The sequence below is a fragment of the Ambystoma mexicanum genome, chromosome 6p (genome assembly GCF_040938575.1).
Source record: "Ambystoma mexicanum isolate Mex_15411 chromosome 6p, UKY_AmexF1_1, whole genome shotgun sequence".
Classification (NCBI taxonomy): domain Eukaryota; kingdom Metazoa; phylum Chordata; class Amphibia; order Caudata; family Ambystomatidae; genus Ambystoma; species Ambystoma mexicanum.
The window spans coordinates 307483214-307496220 of NC_090935.1; the positions used below are offsets into that span (position 1 = coordinate 307483214).

Consider the following 13007-nt stretch of genomic DNA (forward strand, 5'->3'; position numbering starts at 1 on the left):
ACGAAGATACCGATTAATGGCACAATGTAAAGTGCTAGAAGCCGCTGAAGCACTGGTGTCAGAATTAAAAACTAAGGTCTCTGCATACCACCAAGAGATAGGGAATAAGAAAAACAAATGTGATAGGTTGGAAACTGAAATATCCAAATACAAACGGGTCTTGAGGTACCATGACCAGTCAGGGTATGGAAAAGTGCCCTCCAATTATGTAGTGATGACCTCTCTACCAGGGACCTCAACCCAACTCACCCCTTCACATGTATAGAGTGGAGCTGGCTTCATGCATACCAATTCTCATGAAAAGGGAAACATGAGGCAGCTGGAGTCAACCAGGCCTAGTCCAACTGATCCAGAAGGTGAGTCTTTATCCAACATCGATGGGTTACCAAGTAGAAGGGAAGGTGGCCGAACCTGTGGGCTCTGGGAATTTAAAAATACCCTGCCATGTACCTCTGACCAGGAGGGCTCCTATGATAAAAAGATCAGGGAGTTGGACTGGCAGAAAATGAAATTTCAAAGGGACCACCTGGTCCGCTTTACAGAAGAGAAGAACCAGAATTTAGGCCTCAAAAGAGCATCTTAAAAACCTCCACCATCCATGGAAGGAGGGATCAGGAGGATGAGTACTCTCCGGTGCAAAAAGGGGAGTATAAGGGAAATGACCCTAAGAGCCAACATAACCACAGGAGAGAAGAGTCCAGACCCCATAGTTCTGGCAGTTATTCCCGGTCTCATAGAGGTAGGGAGCACCTAGAGGACAGGGAATGGACTACTAACAGTAGCAGCTCTGAGTCAGAGGATGAGTGGACTCAAGTGCGGCGGAAAAGAAAGTCTGCCAAACAGAAGCGAGGGCTTGTGAAAGACCCAGTTCGGCAGATAAAGGACATAAAGAGCTTTATGACTCACTACCTTAAGAATGGCGGCAAATATTCAGTATGGGAGCATCTAAAGCTTTATGACCAAATGATGAGATCATTTGGTATTAAGAATGATAAAAATGCCACGGAGTTTGTCAAATGGACATCCTCCCCTGAATACTCCAGCTTCTTTGCAGGGCTGGAGAACCAAGAAAACCAAAAATGGCCCACCTACAAGACAGCCATTCTAAAACAGTTCTCCATTCATAGAAATCCTCAAGAGGCCCACAAGGCAGCATACAACCTGCCATGTGGTGAAGACCAAGCACCTAGAGAGTTTGTGCAGGAACGAAATTGAGCATTTGCACAGACTTCTAGGAATGAACACCATTAGCTGGGAGTTCATCAACACATATTTTCATGCGCTCCCTAAATAAATTATGACCCAACTAGTAAGGAATTTCCATGAGTATAGGACCCTGGATTGGGTGATAGAACATGCCACCTGGATCTATGAGGTCCACAAAACCTCAGAAAAGAAAAACAACCCTAAAAACCCCAAACCATCAAACACACCTGTTGCTGCAAAGGTATCAGAGATGAAGAATACTCCCCCATGGGACTTGGAAATTGGGGGCCTACAAATACTCCTCCCACCAATAAGCAGACTGAGAGGCAGAGGATGCCCTCAGATCCAACCCAGTTAGGTGGTAGCCAGGTGGGATACCAGACCAACACTCCATCTGACCCTGCTACCTACATCAGTCTGGGATACAAGGGTTACAGACCCATCCTGGTGTATGTCTACACACCCCTGGCACAGAAAGGGGGGCCCAACCAGGTAGGTACCACCATGAGAAACTTCCCTCTGGAGGGAAAAAATACTCCACCCCAACCTACGCTTCTTAGCTAGATACCCTTCAAACCCTAATTTCCAGAATAATCATCCTCTCTCTCCCTGCTTTCAGGACAATAGATTACAAACTCTGGCAGAAGGGAAACCTAGGATGGATGGTTATCAGGGAAACTCCCTATACCTGAGCTACTCTGGGAGAAGGGACAGCTACCCTTTCCGGGAGCAGCAAAGGTATGAATCTAGACCTCCCTACCAACCAGCGAAAATGTCACATCTGGAGCGACAAGTCCAACAATTAACCCATGACCTGGGTCACATGTAGAGGGCTCAGCAGAACCCCCAACTGGAAACTGCTGCCCCAAATAATTTAACACCGGGTCTGATGCCATGGGGTAGAAATGATGGGAAGAAAATTCTGACAGCCAACAGGTTCCAGAGGAGGAGGTCGGAGTGGAAGGGAGATGCGAAGTCCTAGAGGAAGCTTCCTTTCCTACCAGAACAAAACCCCTGGAAACCTCCAAACCTAAACATGAATCTTCTACCCACGAAAAGCTAGAACCTAAAGAACACAGGGTAAGTAGGATAAATTGCAAGCCAAAGACAACCCACGTTGTGGAGGAAGTTCTGGACTTTAGAGCCCTTTAGATAGCACGCATGCACTGGATGAGATGGGGAATAACTCTGACACTAAATAATCGAACCAGCTCAAGAAGATGGCAAAACCTGACTTTACCTCCCCACCAATTAGCTGAATGTCTCTCATCACCCATGCCTTCTGCCATGAAGATTGTCTTTGAACTTGGCCTTACAGTATATTCTTGTCTCTGGGAATATAAGGTAGCGTGGGCATGCACTATGGTAGTTCCAAAATTCCATGCCTAACTCCATTTCCATCCGTGGCTCACGTGACAGGAGACACAATTCGGACCACTTTACAGCCTTTAAATGTGTTAATTGAATAAACCTTGTCACGCTTGGTGTTCTTTCTTTGCACCTTAACAAGGGATGATTCAGTTTCTCACGTTTGTCGCCTTCAAGAATAGATAACCAGTCTTGGCTGCCTTTAGCCTTGCCGCCAGGCCAAGCAGCTTCACCATTTAAGTCCGTGATCTCAGCAAATTCTTTGCTGTGACACAGTTCTTGACGTTTCCTCTTCATGGGTCTGGGCTTACTAATTCATGACACTGATGTCTAGTTTCTATACAATGGTTGCACTACCTGTAACCTATTAACTACTTATAGCCAACATCTAAGATCACTTGCTCTACTTGCGTTGCTGCATCTGTACAGTTTCTGCAGTGCATCACACACATGCAATCTTCTTTTCGCATATGAAAGTTCACTCGATTCTTAACTTCGTCATCGGTTTCTTTGGAGTCCAGATCTTAATCTCCCCCTTCAGGGTGCCAGCTGATTTAACATGTTCATCCCACTCCAGGTCATGTAGCTGCGCTGTCCATTCGGATTACAATAGACCCATCACCCCATGTACTTCTTATGATTCTTCGGATACAGTAACTTTGTTCCTTCAAGTGCTACGATGCTGACCTTCATGTACTTCCTGACATCTTCATCAGTCAACTCCTTGGGTCTGGACCCTGATTCGACATCTATCATAATCTTCAATCCTACTGCTTTCTTCACTGTTTTCTTCAACTGGGAGATACTTATCTTGATTATACAGAATCCAAACATCACTGTGAGCAATAGTGCTCCAAGGAACTTCAAGATGTTTGCCATCCACTGCGAAATCCATGAAAATATAGACACAAACCAGCTGTCATCTATAATGTCCTCTGTCTCGTCTTCCATCTTGGTTTGCAGATTCGTCAACAGTGTTATGGCCTCTGTCAATGTCCCATTCTTGTCATCATGAGGAGGTATGAACGTGCAAAATGGTGGCCCAATTTTGGCACAAACTCCTCCTTCCATTGCTGTGATCATGCCAAGGACATATCTGTTCTGTAGGGTCATCAGACGTACGGTCCTCAGCTCTTCCTTGATAGCATTGAATCCCTTTCTGGCAGTGTTAATTGTCTGCAGGAACTCCCATCTGATAATCTGCAGCCATTTGGCATTGGCCATCTTCTGGATCCCAGGCATGAAGATAGTTGTGAATATCAAAGCATTCTGACTAAACAACCTATGCTCATAAAGAATGGCCTCAAAAGCATCTGTTGACTTAGCTGAGAAGTAGTTTTCTTGCCTGGTTCGATTGAGAAATCTAAGCGATCTTCTCCTTCTCAAATGGGCATCCCCCTTTGGGAATCCTCCAATGTTCAGGTCACTCTGAGGAATTACTAATGCTGGAACATGGATGAGCACCAAGGAACATGCTCCTCCCCAATCCTTGGGCAACTTCATGTAGGCCCTACACACACAAGCCCAATATTGATCCATCAGGATGGCTGTCCCTGCTCCCATTCTGGTCACGTCGACTGTAGTCTTGCAGCCTATGTTATTTCCCACTCAAATTCTTCCTTCTCTTCGGAAGCACAATGTTGCATTCACCAATGGAATCCCCAACTTTGGGCCCGATTCATTTTTTACCCATGTCAGCAGTTTGGCATGTTTCGCCCATGACTTCAAGCATCCATCGTTTACTCTTTATACCTCTTGCACATATTCTGACTTCAATAGATGAGCTGCACAGGACATTAGTCCTGCTTCCCATCCCTTTTTGGATGTCACTTGCCCATAGACTAAAAGTTGAGTTTGTTGCCAACATCCAGGCGATCCAGCTATCTCTCTGTTATGTCAGGGCATTCCATTCTCTTAATGTCTCTCATGACTACTTCTACCTACCCATTCGCAGGATAAACAAGCATCTTTCTCTCCCACCCGGGTTGCTTCTCCATTTGTGAAGTCTTGATATAATCATCCTGGAATGGAAATTACCATTTCGATCTCCATCGCAGAGTAGCCCAACTTCCCTGATATTGTCCTCATGTCATACATTCTGCAAGATGAACGAGGCATCTGGCATCGTGCTCTGGAATCTCTCTACAAATTTAAGTTTGTGCTGCATTCATGGCATAGGGTATGAGAGCACAGACATAGCAATTCTCCTTAGATGTTGTTTCCCCCACATTGTTCATACAACATGTTATTACCCACATGTGCAGCATTATCTAGATAGGCATTAAACCCCTCATTATCTTCCTCTGCATTTCTCTTATGCCTTCCAAATGCATAAGTTGTGTAATGCTCACAAAGCACATCAAGATCAGTTCTCCCCCTGGGGAAAACTTTAGGGACCTCTGTGTTAGTGGAAGTAACTAAATTAAGAGCATCTGGTGTGTTAAGGGGAACCATAAGGGCTTCTGTATTCGTAAGAGTACTAATGTGATAGGGACTGTAAAAGAAGAGAAATAAGGGGTCATTACGACCTGGGCGCAAAGGGATACCAGGCACCGGTAATGACACCGGTGCCAGTAATCCCTTTGCGCCCTATTCCGAGGTCCCTTTGTGGGTCCTCCCTTAACACCTGGGATACCAGGGTCAATAACCGGTCCCGCAAAGGTCAGAATAGACCGGTAAGTCCCCATTAAATGAGGGCAGACTCGGTACCGGTATTGGAGGTAGTCATGGCGCTAATAGCGCCATGACAACCTCCAACCTCGGAATGAGGCCCAAAGAGTGTGATTGTGCAGGTATACATTATACACCAAAACATAAGCAGCCACCTTTTGTGACATTTCTGTCTTTGTTGTTCCTGCTCTAAGACTGTATTAAAAATGAGAAATTTTGAATCTGGTACAATTTGTCAAAAATATTTTATATTTGCAAATGCAAAATCTCTTCAATAATAGCAATGAGGAGCCTTCTGATCACAGGACCATTTTTCGGATCCTGTAAAAAAGTGCGAATATCAACGCCTCTTCTGACAAGAGTAGCATAAGCTTGAAGTATGAATACAAAAACAGCAAGCACAAACCTATGCACTTCACTGTCAGTGAGAACCATAGGAGTTAACTTTCTTAGAACAAGTAGGCACCATGGCATGAATCTGGATACTGAGCTTGTTTCTAATTTCTGACCAAGAACTGACTTTTAGACATAATTCTGATGTTTCAATGTATCTCTAAAGTTCATTTTTCAAGATTTCTATGACTCTCAGCAAGGGTTTGCACTCAGGCTAAAATATCCATAAGGAGTGTCCGTTTGAGTCTTAGTCCAAATACAAAATCTGCATTTATCAACTGGTCACCTTATCGTCGTCCTTCTTTGTCATTGATCGAGTCTGCACACGCTGAAATTCTTCTTCTTGTCCTGCTTCTGGATCGGCAATGGTGGGAGGGAGGGTCTCTCCTTCATATGTCTTTACATCGCCCAAGTGAAGCCAAGCCCGTCTTCCTTTGACCTTTACAGCTGAGGGGTGTTATATTTTCAACGCAAATGGGGCCATGAAATTGTAGCTCATGACACTTCCGGTTGAAATTCTTAATTAAAATCCAATCTCCAACAAATAATGTGCCTATAAAAGTTCACTTGATCCGGTTGTTGAATTGTATTCATCTGTTTTCTGAGACCGACCCCCCTGATGCTTGAGTTGATCTGAAATGAGAGACATGGTAGAGGTCAAACATGTCAAATAATCATGTAGTTCAAAAGTCTTAGCTGCACTCTGGGCATCACTTCTACTCTTCGATGGAGGTGTAAGCGGCGTCCTCATTCGCCACCCTGTCACTATTTCGTGAGGGGTGATGTGATAGTCTGAGCCAGGCTGATTCCAAAGGGCATATAAAGCTAAGGGTAGGCAACATAGCCATCCCTTCTTCAATGTTAATTTAATCTTGGCAACCCTTTCTTTAAGGAGGCCGTTGAGTCTCTCACATATACGTTTTGAATGTGGGTGATAATTAGAAGAAAACTTGTGTTTAATACTTATTGAGAGCCCTATCTGTTCAAAAACTTCATTCACAAGATGTGGCCTATTGTCGGATTTCAACACTTCACACACACCCCATCTTAGAAAGACTTCTCAGACTAAAAACTTTGCTGCGCAAGTGGCATCAGGGTGTATACATGGACCTGCCTCGATCCACCAGTCTCGGGAGGATAGCTCAGCAGCAACATGCTTATCTTGGAAGCAAGACGACACGGAGCAATACAGGTTCGATCCCCCGGTCCGCGCTTAGAAACCTCTGGGTATTAAGTGCATTATAAATAACCTATCATATCACCTAGAGAAAGGACACAACACCACTAATAGATACCTATATCTATCACACACCTGCAGCATAAAGAAATAGTTGATATGTAAATGCTGAAATGATCAGTCTGTCGAGGTATTACCCCTCTAATTGCTCTCAGAGTGTGCCCAGCAGTAAACATTTGACACACGATGCAATTTACCATAAAGAATGCAACGTGTTCTAACAAATTCAGAATTAACCAGTCTTCCGCAATCGTTGCAGCAAGACTCTCCCTAGTTACATGCTCAGTGTAATGCAGCTGCTCAAGCGCTACTTTTAACAATGCTACCAGCATCACCAGCTTTCCAGTGCTATCTTGTCGCCATAATGCTTTTTTGGGGATAAAGAACACCCCCTTCATTTCCACAGTTCCTGCTCTTCCTACGGTGCACTCCCTTGAATCTACATTAATTGAGTTATTGACAATTTATTAAAACCTTCTTGTATTATCATGGTTGCGACTACCTTTTCTTTAACATATCAAACAGTAGAAAAACTCTAAATATCTGGAGAAAATACAACCCTTTTGGCTTCTACATCTGTTCCATAATTCCCACGACAAATAACATCTGTTTGTTTAGTGTGAGCTGCACACTTAACAACTGCTATTGCCACTGGGAGTTGTAGTGCCTTAATAAGCCTGTCCAATAAGAATGCGTGCTGCACTGGAGTGCCGTCCGCATGGAGGTAGCCTATCCTTTTCCAACATGCTAGCTCTGCATGTACAGTTGACGTTAGATAGGCAGAGTCACTGTTCAACGTCCCTTCCTGCCCTTTGTGTTTCTCTGGCGCGACAAATAAGCGCTACCAGTTCTGCTGTTTGTGCTGAAAAATGAGATGGCAGCCTAGCACTTGCTACAACTTCAAATTCTCCATTTAATCTGTGTCTTATTACTGCTGTGCCTGGATGACTTTCCCCACTAGTCTGATCAATTTTTGATGAACCATCAATAAAGAGAATCTCTCCTCCTGCTAAAGCATTTTCTTTCACACAGGGTATACCATCTTAAAATTCAACATAATTTGTACAGTCATGCACATTATTGCCATCTACTATTGGCTCAGCTACAAATGTAGCAGGATTCACTATTTTACATCTGACAATTTTAATTGCTTGATTCGAAATCATTACCACATATGCTGAAGCTCTTTGAGATGTCAATGTGCCCTTGGGTTTCTCTAAAATGGCACGCAGAGCATTATCCACGAAAAGAGTCGTAGAGCAGCCCATGACAATATTTGTAGACTTCGCAATTGCGCATGTGGCAGCTGTCAATGACTGTTTGCAAGGAAAGTGTCCATTCATAACTGTGTCGAAAATCCCTCTGTAATATGCAAATGCTTGTACTCTAATGTGGTCCTCTGTGTAAGCACTGCTGTCATGACTGCCCCGTTCGTGTGTGAAAATAGATAGAATTCCTCAGCATAATTTGGAATCCTAAAACAGGGGCTGTACAAATTGCTTTTTTCAACTCCTGAAACCCTTCCTCCATTTCTTCAGTCCACTCTATATTTACTTTATCAGATGTGCTTTTTTTAAAAGCTTCCAAAAGGGGTCTCATATATGAACTGTAATCAAACACCCATGCTCTAACATAATTACATAGCCCCAGATACTGTTGCATCTGTTTCACTGTATTTGGCTTTGCGGTTTTCATAATTGCCTCAGCCCCTTTCAGGTGTTAACCTCTTTCCTTCATGTGAGATCAACTGGCCTATGTATAACACCTCTTCTTGGCAGTATTGTAACTTCTCCTTGTCTACTTTGTATCCCTTGTCTACTTTGTAACCCTTGTCTGCTAGAATAGTCATCAACTGAATAGGATCTTGTCTGCATTCATCTTCTGTGATGCTACAAATTAAAATGTCATCTGCGTACTGTATCGCCACACTCTTAAGATTAATATTGCCTAAATCCATCTGTAGGACTCTATTAAATATCAATGGGGACTCACAGTACTCCTTGGGCAAACAAGTATGTTTTAGTCAAGTTTGGCGAAACGTAAAGTAAGTCAAGTCTTGTGAATCTTTGTGCAACGGGATCGAGAAAAATGCATTCTTCAAATTGATCGCCGTAAAATATTGAGTTTCCACTGGGATGCTGCATTGTATCGTCACTAGGTTAGGAACTAAAGGAAATTCTGCAACTACAATCTCATTAATTGGTCTCATATCTTGTATAAATCTCCACAACCCTCCTTTTTTGATTGGATACATCGCTGTATTACACGACTATTCTGATGGCACCAGAATACCTTGTTTCATCAGTGCTGAAATAGTCTGGAATATACCCTCATCAGCCTCTCGGGACATGGGGTACTGTCTTACTCGAGGTAAAATTGCCCCTGGCTTCAGTTTTATTTTGACTTCCCCTATTCCCTTCAATAGGCCTATGTCATAAGGGCCTGTGGTCCTAAGGACATTTGGCACCTTTTACAAATCTTCCTGAAAATATTCGGTCCGCTGTTGGACTTCCCTCCTTTTTTTTATCCAGTATGAGTTGCTCAAAAAGTGCACCACTTCATTGAAAGCTCGATCTTCTCTAAACATATCATCATCACTGATGTCAGTCAGTCTGTACCCTTCCTTGAGGGCTATTACTGTTCTCCATGATCTGCCCTCATCGTCCATTCTTTCAAGCATCGCCATTTCCCTTCGTACTATGGCTGCTTCTAATTCTATAGGGATAGTCTGTCCCCCCTCTTCGTCATAGGTATGTGTGGTCTAAACAGAAACTCGTCAGGTATCCTTACAGTTTTCCCACTAAGCCAGGTAGCCATGTCAACAGAATGCTCACCCCATTTAGAAAAACCTCTGGATCTACTGGAACACCTTACAAAGCCACTTGCCCTGTGAACGCCAGTATACATTCAAATAGTGTATTCCTGGTGGGGAGCACACTATCCCTTGATCAGCAAATGAAATAATTTTGACAATTTCTTCTGAACTAACTTGGCTTCCTCGATTTACCTAGCCTTATCTTTCTTTCTATTTTTCTCCTGAACTAGCTGACAGTGATGCACTATCGTCAACTGTATCTCAGGCCACGGCTTTGCCTCCATCCCCACCTGTTTCTTCATTTGTCTCTGTACTGGCTCAGGCAACCCCTGACATAAAATGTGGTAAAATATTGCCACAGTTTTTTCCCACAGCTTATGAGTTGCAGGTTTCCCTTTCTCTTGAATATCCTGAATATAAGCAATAGGGTCTTCATCCTCCTTCGTTTTACGTGTCATAAGTGCACCCATATCTGATGTATCGGGATACTATACCCTGAGAGCCCTCCGCACATCTGCTCTAGAATGATCAAACAGCACTCCGTTGTGCGCTGTGTTTTGTGCTGTCACACTTGAATACCCTGCTCTCCTCCATATGTCATCGGCTGTCTCCCCAAGAATAGCAACCAGGTGACCCTTAATGTGCCCTATGGCCAACATGTTTCCTCCTGTCATTTTTTCTAACTCGTATATCTGTTTCCAAGCACCCAAAGTCAAACCTCAGAAGTTTACACCTTAAATTATCCTTCTCCATCTGCGGCCATGGAATACACTGAGGTCTCACTCCCCCTTTTTCCAATAAGGGAAACTGCGTGAACCCCAACCCAGAGTCGGTTCCCATCGCTAGTTTATCAATGGCACGGACAATCATCCCTGACCATCTACTTGCCGGTAGAGACCTTCATCTGCTCAAATATGGCAGCGATTCTTCCTTCTCACTATAAGATCGTCCTCGAGGACATTCTGGATACGGTGTGGGATCTGGCATCCAAGCTTCTTACTTCTTTGTCTAATTGCAAGCTTCCTTCAGGGGCGCACATGCTCCCTCCCTCTGCCTCGAGGATGGACTCCCTTACTTCATCTGACATTTCTTGTCCCGAACTATTGTGACTATCCTCCCCTTCACCCTCGTCTAGGTTCAGTCAGCTCAAAGACAATGCACTATGTTCAAGACCGAACAGATTTTCTTCTTCACTTCGTAACTGAAATGCTAGGGATTGATTCTCTTCCCTACTACCTTCCTTTAATTCTTGATAGACCTTATCGATCTTATCCCTGATGCTTCCCACATCAATATTTTCTTCTTCCAATACTAATCTAGGTGCCCCTTCCTTTATTGGAAGAAACTCTTCTGTTCTATCCCATCATATTTCTGGGCTTGGCCTTACTGGTTCTTTACAAATAACACTGGCATCAAGACCCCACTGTCTTCTCCCTTGTTCTATTTTTTCATCCAGCTCTCTTTGTTTTCTCGTCTCCCATCTAATTTTGTCTTCCCCATGCCTTTGTTCTTTCCTCCTTACTCCTTCCCTTCTTTCCTCTTCTTCCCTTCGTCTCTGTATTCATTTGTCCCTTAACTTCTGCACTCCTCCTCTTCTCTGTTCCTTTGTCTTCTATCCCTGTCTTCCATTGCTTTCAGCCTATTGTCATACTTTTGTTGTTCTTCTGACCTTTTCTCCTTTTTCTATTGATCCTCTTGATACATATGTTCTCGTCTTTGCCTGTTATTTCTTTTCTGCTCATCCTCTTTCAATCTTTTCTCTCGTTCCTTGTAGCTTCTATCTTGCTTGCCCTTGTCTTCCCTTTGTCTAACTTCTCTGATGCGTTTCCCATCAATTTTAAGTAATATCTGTCCACCCATCCATTCATTCATTCTGCACGAGTGCTATCTTGTCAGATTTATCCTTCTCTCCTTTCCATCTCTTGATTTCTATTTCTATTTCTGTTGATATATTTGACCTCTGACTCTTTTCCTCTTTGTCTTGCATGATCTTACAGATGTCTTCTTTTCTCTTATTCTCCTCTGGGCTATCATCACTGCTATAAGTGGGCATTTTGTATATTGGATTACTATATCCTGTCGCTGCTTTCAACTCCTTTAAAGGTTACAACCCTATTTCTTCCATACTAAAGTCTTTTACTTCAGGCAACGTAAGGAGAGCTGAGGGCTGAACACCTTCCTCCTTCCGCTGACTAAGCATCCACTCTTCAGGTGGTTGATATTCTCTCTCTTCCTAGTACATTTTCCAGAGCTCTAGAATAGCTAACATTTTCTCAAATGTCTTCCCTGTGTACGCAGCGTGCAAGTATGTGGTCATGTGTTGCAATGCTGCTTTCCAAAATGATCCCCCTTGTGGCCATCGCATGAACATCTTATCTGCCATGCCTTTCACCCATTCTGCACTATACTATTTTAGCTTGGGCATGTGCTTTGTAATGTCTTACTTAAGTGCATAGGAGGAGTATCTCCCATGTTGACAAGTCTCAATTGACTGTCAATACTTACCAGATTTATTAAATTAACCTTTAAATCATCTTCTTTTCAATACCTTAAAACAACAAATATGAGCGTGCACCATCAATCGCCACTCATGCCTCTAATTTCTCAATAAGCTATTTCTCCTTTTGGATTGGTACCAACCTCTTCACTAGGTAGTTACTATAACTCCTCAACTGTTCTCAATAACATCTAAATTTCTATCAATCTTCATTATTCTGACTCAATAAACAACCAGACAAACTAGTCGACTTTACACATTTATAAACACTGATCACACGTTTTCCTTTCTCTCGCCTTTTCTTATACCCTGTACAGGGTTTGAGACGTCACCTTACACGGCTCTGTACATGCATTACAATTTCCTGCTATACCCCCATTGGGATTTGAGATGTCTCCTTTTGAAACTCTTGAGTTTAGGACTCTAGGCGCTTCTTTCTTTTTCACACCATATTTCCAGTTCCTTAAAAATGATCACAATTCCATCCCCTTATTTTGCCATTCCCCTTCGTCTACTGACCATTCGTTCATTAATTGGCTCGAGGCCTTTGGTATCGATTCCTCCTTCAATCGACCACATTGCCTTCCGTCTGCAGAGCGCCCATGGGAACCGGGCAGGGATTTTATCAAAGGGGGACCTGCCCATCGTCTCGGTTCTTCTTGCAAGATTATTTATATTTGGCTGCTTGCCACAGGAACCCCTGCGCTCTTCTGACTAGATGGCAGAGGATACTCGATCATCCGAAAGATTAGGGGCAAACTGGTTTAGATCTTTTAAACATCCGCAGTTCTATCACATGGACTTTAGAGCCCTTTAGATAG

At 43.3% G+C, this 13007-nt stretch overlaps 1 long non-coding RNA gene across 1 annotated transcript in view; it reads right to left on the minus strand.

Annotated features, from left to right (window-relative positions):
- Positions 1 to 5543: 5543 nt before the first annotated feature.
- The window catches only part of LOC138510910 (uncharacterized), a 299843-nt gene continuing 292379 nt past the window's right edge, over positions 5544 to 13007 (minus strand). Inside the window, exon 4 of the long non-coding RNA XR_011280460.1 lies at positions 5544 to 6270. This is a non-coding gene — a long non-coding RNA (uncharacterized lncRNA). The remainder of the gene's footprint in view (positions 6271 to 13007) is intronic.